The sequence below is a fragment of the Scylla paramamosain genome, chromosome 17 (genome assembly GCF_035594125.1).
Source record: "Scylla paramamosain isolate STU-SP2022 chromosome 17, ASM3559412v1, whole genome shotgun sequence".
Lineage (NCBI taxonomy): Eukaryota > Metazoa > Arthropoda > Malacostraca > Decapoda > Portunidae > Scylla > Scylla paramamosain.
The window spans coordinates 10,342,501-10,349,679 of record NC_087167.1 but is presented as its reverse complement, the minus strand read 5'-3'; the positions used below and the strand labels follow the sequence as shown (position 1 = coordinate 10,349,679).

The 7,179-nt window shown below is 41.2% G+C and overlaps 1 long non-coding RNA gene across 1 annotated transcript in view; it reads left to right on the top strand.

The window, feature by feature from the left end:
* The first annotated feature begins 3,022 nt into the window (after positions 1-3,022).
* LOC135108455 (uncharacterized) overlaps positions 3,023-7,179 on the top strand; it is a 52,598-nt gene continuing 48,441 nt past the window's right edge. The window contains exon 1 of the long non-coding RNA XR_010272277.1: positions 3,023-3,438. This is a non-coding gene — a long non-coding RNA (uncharacterized LOC135108455). The remainder of the gene's footprint in view (positions 3,439-7,179) is intronic.

The following is a 7,179-nucleotide window of genomic DNA, read 5'->3' as shown; positions in this document are numbered from 1 at the left end:
TTCCGGTTTTTTCGTATTAAAATAAGTTCGTTTTGAAGACTAAGTGAAGCCTTTGTAGAGGTCATGCGGGACTCGTTTTGGGCTATAATTTGGCCCGTATTGTTCAACATCTTGTGCTGCATGATGCTGAACTGGATGAGCGGAACCCCCCTCTGCCATCCGCCCCCAATATTTGTGAAGTGTACTCCATACCTGTACAGAGTTAGCACCAGAGGGATTGAGAAAACTGGCGGCGACGACGCAGAACGCCTAACTAGTAAACTCTGGAGCGCTGCTCGAATCCACATTCCACCCTTCCTATCTTTTGGCCTTGTTTAAGAGGGGAGGTTCAGGGCACTTCTACACCAGAATTAGTTCTTCCTTTGGAACCCTCGCATTTTTTTTCTTTTGAGACACAATTAGCAGGCTTTTAATTTACTGAACTTGTTTTTTATCCTTGGTGTGCCTTTCTTGTGCGTAAAAAAAAGTATGAAAGGACAGAATGCATGAAGAAAACGTAGAAAAGACGGAAATCCCTCGCGCCGAGGCTTTGTCCCGGCGAAACTGCAAAAGGTCCCTCTCGACGTGGCTCAGTGCGGCATAAATAATGACCTCTTGTTGTTTATTATTTGCACGGAACAATGGAACGTGGAGGAAGTGACAGCGCGGCGTCTACCTCGTTAGGAGTGTGGGAGTCTCTTCGTGCTGACCTGAGGATTGGGGTCAGCCGGGTTGGCGCGCTGAGACAGAGGCCTGGAAAAATACGCAGGAAAACAACGGAAGCCAGGAAAGCTTAAAAGAGGGCTGCAACACATACACACCCACACTGTTTTATTATGAAGGGGCAGGCATGTGTGTGTGTGTGTGTGTGTCTGTGTGTGTATAAGAACGAAATTCAGGAAAGTAAAAATTGCTCAAAAAAAAAGTCCAAAGGAGGAACAAATTCAGGTTTAGAGGTATCTTGAAACTCATATCTTAAGGCCAAGTGGTACAAAGGGTGAAATATGTACAGATATTCGAAATGGCTGAAATGAAGGTGCTGTGATTTTATGTAGGACTGACGAGGCAGGACAGAATCAGGACCGAGCACATCGGAGCCACAACACGTCAATTTAGGGACAATGTTAGAGAGGCAAGACTCATGTGGAGAAACAGGAGAAAGAGAGGAGGACCGAAGAGACATGTTTGTAATAGGTAATGGACGTTGAAGAAGGGTAATCTGCTGTGGTGAGCCGTAATGTTAGCAGCTGAAAGATTAATTGGTACGCAGTTGTGAAAATATGTCAAGTTTTAGGCATTTTCGTTCACATCGTGATATTTAGTTCTCGATTTATTTGATTAAAATGGAATAAAATTTCCAATATGTACATCTACTGCTAATGGTTTATCTGTAACTGCAAGAGGAGAAAATTAATTTGGTTTGGAAGGAAATATCAATTTAACAGTAAAGTACGTTTTGGAATAATTACGCCATTACTGTCAAATACGAGGAGAGTGGGGAATGTTTTTTTTTATTTTTTTATTATGACGAAATATTTTTATTCTGTTAAGTAGCACTACATGAGATGAAGGCGTAATCAAACTTCACAAGATATTTTCATGTATAAGGGAAAAAAATGGGTGTAGTCAGAGAGGCTTTGTGGAGCCACCCACAGAGGCTGCCGCTGAGTGACGCGTCAGCTTTTTAGGAGTGCGCTTTCAGTCTGGGGATGGTAAAGGGTCACCTGGTCCTTCTACATATATCGTCTGTGTGTGTGTGTGTGTGTGTGTGTGTGTGTGTGTGTGTGTGTGTGTGTGTGTGTGTTGATTACAACAATGTTCAATTAAAGCTTCCAACATCCCGTCCCTTGATGTGCAAATTTAAATCCGGTGCCAATTTTTGCTGCGTGGTAAAAGGGTTATCAGTGTTGTGTAATTGTTTAATTTTCGCAAATGAATACAAAAGAAGAACAAACAACAGCGCTTATGGATCGTACGAAAGTGCCTGTGATAAGTTGCATTTTCAAATGTAAAGCAAGTGGTGGAGGCTCGGGATAAAGGTGAAGGCTGCTGTAAACTCACGCTCCTTCTAGCGGTGACTGGCAGGAAAGAGACGAAATGTGGAACGTGGAAAAGTTGCGCGGAATTATTTTTTATTGGAAGGAGATAAGAGCTGACTACTGCAACTACTGCTCTGGCAAAAGGAGCAAGAGGAGATTACCATTACCATCGAAATAAAGAGAACTAACATGCTGAAGAATTGTAGTTTTGCTACGATGACGTTCAGAATATTAATTGCTGATCAAAGTCCAGGCATTTCGGATATGATGGTGATAAATGTGAAAAAGAATGGAAAATCTGAGAATGAGGAAGGCAGCAAGGCATAGTCTAATATCCCCTGTAATCTGTAATGAAAATGGTGGCAGCTCATCTAATTAGGATTCTCGGCTTGTGTTTTCATTTTCCTGAAGCAGCTCAGTCTTTATTGAATTTAGATCCATATACCTGTTTTCATATTAAGACTGCAACGTGATACAGTTGTTACATGTCAGTAAGATAATATGAATAAGTTTACTGACAAAGATGAGATATTATAGTCTTTCATTACTTGGTGAATCATTTATATATTTAAGAACAAGGATGAAAGCGAAGTTCTTTATATTCTCCAGTCCCGCAGTGAGTGTGGGTGTCAAATAGAGTAGTAAATGAATGGAACGGAGTCACTAATCAGGTTGTTAGTGCTGAGTCATTAGGGAACTTTAAAAGATGATTAGACTAATTTATGGATAGAGATGACAGGTGGAAATAGGCAGGTATACTTCATACAGGGACTGCCACGTGTAGACCTGATGGCTTACTGCAGCTTCCCTTATTTTCTTGTGTTCTTAGGCTAAGTGTGCATTGATGTGTACGTAACGACTCACACAAGGTTACCAACACGGCAAATATATGATAGATTATTACACACACACACACACACAAAAAAAAAAGATTATTACACACACACAAAAAAAAAAAAAAAATTACACACACACAAAAAAAAAAAAATCAATAAATAGAGGGACAATGTAAGAATAGAATGAATAAAAGTATCCAGGACAACACACTTTCTGCACCACGTCATCCAGCCAGCTTCCCATAATCCCTTTCTCATCGTCTCTCTTTCCACATAGTAGCAATACTCCCCGACGTTACACCTGCACCACACGAGTATTTTTGATTACATCTTTCTTTCAGGTGAGTACATATGTTGGTCTACGAGGGACACCGGCGAGGGAGCACCTTTAGCCTACGTGAGTGTTAGCCTTCATTGGTTACGTTAGGGAAAGCCTGTACTAATTTTGCCTTCCCTTTCAGGTCAAGTAAACTATTTCTCTCAGTTTCTTTCAGGCAGGATCCACGTGCATCCCTTCGTTACGTGTCATTTTTCTGCAGTTACGTGTCGGTTTTCTGCAGCCGTCACCTGTTCGCTCTCAGCAGGTGAGGATGTGAACTGGTAGTTGTATGAGGAATGTATCTTATGTTATTAACCATTTCACTGCTATTTGACATGTTTCCTTAATCAAAAATTACTCTTAAGGCATTTATTACTTGTTTTACAGCCGCCTCTGAGCATAATACTGGCTAGACATTGGATAATCTGCTCTTTTCATCTTCTTTTCTTTCTTATAGATGCTTTGAAAGATTTTATACATTGCGTTTTGTGTTGTCATTTGTTTCATGTCGTAGTGAAAGAGTTATGAAAGAGTTAAGTGGATTGCATGTACTTCCTGTGTGTGTGTGTGTGTGTGTGTGTGTGTGTGTGTGTGTGTGTGTGTGTGTGTGTGTGTGTGTGTGTGTGTGTGTGTGTGTGTGTACTACGGTCATCTATCTACTCAACTGTATCTATGTATTAAACTATTCCAAGTATTTAGACACCTCTGGAATGAAATTACCTAAACCAATTTGGATTTTTTTTTTACGGGTAGCAAGAATGAATTATTTTTTTTAACAATTTATTATTATTTCTTTTTATTGTAATTATTGGCAAGTCCCTTACACACAGAAAACATATATTTGTCTATATATCTATCTGTGTATCTGTCTGTCCATCTAACTGTCAATCTATCTATCTCTATCTCTCTATCTACTTATCTCTATATCTATGTATCAGTCTGTCTATCTAACTGTCAATCTATCTCTCTGTCTCAATCAGTTTATTTCTATCTCTCTGTCCACTTATCTCTATATCTCTATCTATCTACCTTTCTCTATCTATCTGTCTCCGTCTGTCTGTGTGTCTGTGTCTGTCTTTTACCATTATTCAACCGCCCACCATTCCCTGTACCACACGTCATCCCACACCACATGTAACTGTTAAGCACGTCCCATCACTCATTTCTTTCATTACCACCTCACTTCCGCACCACCATCAGCCTTCACCATCCATCACCATCTTTTCATCACGCTCATCTCCATAGCCCTTCACTCTTAGATCAGGCCCATAACCATATCATCTCTCTGTCGTTCCTATCACCACTATCACCCCACACCCATCACCATTCTTTATAACACGCTATCACTAACAATATTCACTCGTCCCCACTCCTATCACAGCATAATTACCACGTCTATTATGTTATCGTGGTTTTGTCAGTACTCATCAGGCTCATGACAGCTCATCATCCAATCATCATAGCCATTCTGACGTTCTCTCAGACTCCTGCATCGCCTTTCATCTCATCAGCATCCACTGTTAAAGAAAACCAATAAATAAGATTGCTCTTTCCGTCACTTTATCCCTTGGCTCAGGATTTTTGTCTTTTGCATCTGTGAAAGTCATGTCTTTATGGTTTGTGGTGAGTCGATGGGATGTGTCGGTGCGCGTTTGTGTGTTACAGTATTTCATCATTCTCTCTCTCTCTCTCTCTCTCTCTCTCTCTCTCTCTCTCTCTCTCTCTCTCTCTCTCTCTCTCTCTCTCTCTCTCTCTCTCTCTCTCGGCGATAACGTTGTTTATTGTTTTTCACTAAGATCTATTGTTTGTTTTGAGTCAGTCTCTCTCTCTCTCTCTCTCTCTCTCTCTCTCTCTCTCTCTCTCTCTCTCTCTCTCTCTCTCTCTCTCTCTCTCTCTCTCTCTCTCTCCTTTGTGTGTGTGTGTGTGTGTGTGTGAGAGAGTAAAGAACAGTTGTCAGTCGAGAGCCACAACGATCATGCAATTGTGCTAACCTAGTGGGTGTTTTCACGCTGTAAGCTTCTCACACTCTCAAGAGCCGGTTCCGCTGCCCACCGCCTTGTTCTTGGTAACACTTACAGTCTGCTTGTTGTTTATTGGACGAATTAAAATGGCAGTAAAAATCGTTAGCTGCCGTTACGTTGCCCTCATATTACTTGTTTGTGATGTTCCGTACCGTTGTGTTTGTAGAATTTGAGTCCATTGTGAGGAAATGTATAGAGGAGTGGTGTTAGGAAAACAAAAATGACTAAATAAGCGAATATATGATTAAAACTTGCGCATAGTGCCAGGCAGCAGGTGTTGCTTGTCATAACTAGTAAATTTGAGTATAAATAATGGAAAAATGTTCATAAACTTTAGTTAACACGTGAAACGGTATTTGGACAAAGGTGGACTTACTTAAGCGTAGAACGTGTGAAATGGGAATTCTGCCGAGCTGGCAAAGTAAGGAGAAAAATTTCCTGCGTGAGGCAGGAAACAGCGACAGTGAAGCGAGTTTACGAGGGATACTGGGTCGTGAGAGGCAGTTCATACAAATTAGGGCGGGATCCCTGGACGTAAGGTGGCCATGGGTAAAGGCGCTATTACACGGTACAGCAAACAGTGTTTCCATCAGATTTCCGTGAGCGTGGCCGGACTGTTTCGTGAGCTGGAGAAGCAAATTGTAGGCGGCGTGCTCACCTAGATGTCGCATTCATCCAGACCACACCAAAGCCAGGGACTGCTTCTAAACACTTCCTTCTCTGTACTCACCAGTATACTGTGGAGAGAGAGAGAGAGAGAGAGAGAGAGAGAGAGAGAGAGAGAGAGAGAGAGAGAGAGAGAGAGAGAGAGAGAGAGGAGAGAGAGAGAGAGAGAGAGAGAGAGAATATATATTTATAGCATAGTACAGGCTAAAATCTGAGGATAAAAGGTTTACCAGGAAATGTGATTATCATCAGGATGTTTTATTTGGCAGGTTGTGACAGTGGCACTGTTAGAGAGTGTACTAGTAGCGCAATGAAGGTAACTGTAGGTAACTGTAAATCTTATTGATCCCCCTTATTGATCCTCCAATAGAATATTTAGATTTCCTTACTCATTGCTGTAATATTGCATATCGTGCTACCTTCTACAGTTATTTCCACGGTCATTGCTCTTGAATTCTCAAACTGCATGCCTTTCAAACCCGCTCCCCTGACCTCTCTGCACAATACTTTCTCCTCACTCTCACCCCTGTTCAGTCCACTTTAGTAATTCAAGAGTTAACCAGTATTTTCCCTCCATTCCTTTCACAGGTAGACTGAAATTCCTTTCCTTTTCTGCATTTTCTCCTGCCTCCGACTTGGCCCAGTGTTAAAAGATGAGTATCAATTCAGCTCAGAAAATAACTTGCCTTTGTTTCGATTTTCCCATTCCCATTTTCTTTTTCTTTTTCTTTTTCTTTTCGGGAGCGGCATTTGAACGTTTTTTTTCAGTTTTATTTTTTTTTATGTTCATACATGTGCTCTTGACACAGCATATTCTGACAGTTTGATCGCTGTCTCACCATATCAGCACAAGTGATAAGAGAATGGACGCAGGAGTGTGCCAGAAATTATATGGGAACAGGAAACCATTGGAGAGAGAGAGAGAGAGAGAGAGAGAGAGAGAGAGAGAGAGAGAGAGAGAGAGAGAGAGAGAGAGAGAGAGAGTCAGTCAATTACATTTAACAACTTACGTAAACTTTTTTATTATATCATCGTTTTCTGTAGATACCGTTGCTATACGATTTCCCATCTCCATTAGAGTGTTTTTCTCGTTTAACTTTTTCTCAGCGTATTGCTTAACATATTATAGGTCTTCCCTCCTTCATCTCCTGCAGGCGGCTTCACTCTCAGTCTGCGAAAACACTTATTCTTCTTTTCGCTGAAGGATATCACAGCCCAGTTTGCCTGCTGGATTGAATTTCAGTGCCTACTCTGCTTGTGTGTATATTTGTTTCTGATTCCAGGAGCACGCTCTTCTCTTATCCCCCGACACACACATG